We start from the raw sequence: 2,242 nt of genomic DNA on the forward strand, positions 1-2,242 counted from the left end.
ATACTATCCCTGAGATTCTACCAAGTTATTTGTGCCTTTCTCCTGTACTTTTAATATATATACAAAGTGATGTTAAACATGATGAGTCTGAATATCAAGTAAAAATGTTGATTTTATGTGAAGTTCCTGAAAGATTACCAGGGGGAAAAAAAATTGAAAAATTCAGTCTTTAATGTCAAGAATCACACAAACTATGTCAAACTTGTTTCTGCAAATTCTATTTACTAACACGGTGGATATCATGATAAAATTTATAAATAGTCTGCATAATACTTGTTTTGCTTTTTATTGTTAACCTCTAGTTAATTACACATTTTATCTGCAATGAATAGTTTTGTTTGCTAGTAATATATGGCTTGGTTGTAACTACTTTGGCAGATATAAAGATGTCCTCCAAATTAATTATTCATGAGTTTGGTTTAAACCAGTGACTGACTGAGTTAGAAAAAAAAAAAAGAATTAAATTGTTATCTCTGTTTCTCTCTCGCTATTTTTTTGTGGTTTGTTTCACACAGATTTCCCAGGCCATAAACTGTATTGACAACTGAGATTATTGCAGTACATGAATTAATTAAATATAAATTGTTTCCCCAGAGTAAAAGTGTTCATCTCAAATAAAGCTTTTAACTTTATACCGTGTTATGAATGTATACCACCAAATCTTATCTTATATTTGTGAGCCGATAGACAATTATAAAACAGGAAATAAACCAATATTTTCCTTTTAATTTGCCTTAGTTTTAAACCAGGGATCACACATAACTTTATCATAATTCTGGGCAATTGCTAATATACTGTATCATATAATGCAAAACATAGTTTATTCAACTTGTCAAATAAAACAAAAACTTTCTGTTTTAATTCTATCATGGAGGATTGTATTTCTCTGTGTGTGTGTATTTGTGTGTGTGTCTTAGTGAGTGTACTATTGTCTTATTAAAGGATACAAAATATATACACACCCTCTGACAAAATAAGCATTATCAATTATTACATTTTAAAATGAATTAGTTTATTAAATACTTTGTGATACATTTGACTTGAATATGGAAAAAAAGATGAACTCTCTATGATCTTCGGTTTGTGGATAGAAGAGAGAAAAAGTGATAAAGGATAACATAGAAAATGTCAGGGAAAAATGCTTGAGTATATTTACTTGTTTATTTTTAATTTATCATAGTATCTTACTAAATCACCAGAATTTCCATCAAATCAAAGGAAATCAAAATCAGTGATTTTCATCCTTTAGTATATATGCAAATCATATGGGGTCTTGTAAAATTAGATTTTGCTACACTGGACCTGTGGTGGGGTGCAGGAGTCTGCATTTCTGTCAGACAGCCAAGTGATGCCACTCTTAGTGGCCCTTGGAACACTCTGAATAGCATGAATCTATGCAAATATCCATTTTTACTCTGGATAATATTCAACTAGAGTAGACTCATGTCTGATTGAATCTGGAGTCACTAGAGACCTTTTAAAATGAACTCCTTATTTCTCCTTTCTTGCATTGGCAATAACTTGATTTTAATTTTACAATTTTAATAATTACACAAACTTTTTAACAAGCAATTAAAAAATTAAACATTTAAATTAGAGAAATTATTTTTTTCATATTTGTGCAAATTGTAACTTCTCTCTCCTTTTAAATGATTTCTTGGCATTGTTTAATTCTTGCTGATAAAGTTTCTGCAAGAACGAGCCAAGTAGAAACTAGTGGGACAGGAGGAGAGAAAGGCCTCTGCTTTACACAGATGCCGTGTCCCAGAGGCTGTGCTTCATTCACCTGGCTGGATGGTGCACCTGGGTGTATAACCTGTTTCCTGATCTTCATCCTCTCATTGGACTGCCTATTAAGGGTCCAATGTGTTTAGTGTGAATAATCTTTTGGCATTTTGGATTTTGCTCACTTCATCCAAATTGTGTTATTTTTATTTCTTATCTTCTTAAGACAGTTTTCATTAGTTAAGAAAGTTCGTATTTACCTTTTTTAAGCTTTCAACTTTAACTATTACCTAAAGACACTTTCTAGCCATGGGCATCAGATCCTTCTCTGCCTGTGTGTACAACCTCACCAATATCCTTTCTGTCTAGTTTGTCAAAATCTCCTGTGCAATTGTGAAAGTAGGCCTTGTGTGTTATACACCGTGCTGAATGCACATGAAGTACAAAATGTGAAACAGCCTGTGCAAAAGTTAGTAGACTCCAAAATATTTTAGCACTCAAAAGTTAGTAGACTCCA

Source organism: Galeopterus variegatus, unplaced genomic scaffold (genome assembly GCF_000696425.1).
Source record: "Galeopterus variegatus unplaced genomic scaffold, G_variegatus-3.0.2 Scaffold12487, whole genome shotgun sequence".
NCBI classification, from domain to species: domain Eukaryota; kingdom Metazoa; phylum Chordata; class Mammalia; order Dermoptera; family Cynocephalidae; genus Galeopterus; species Galeopterus variegatus.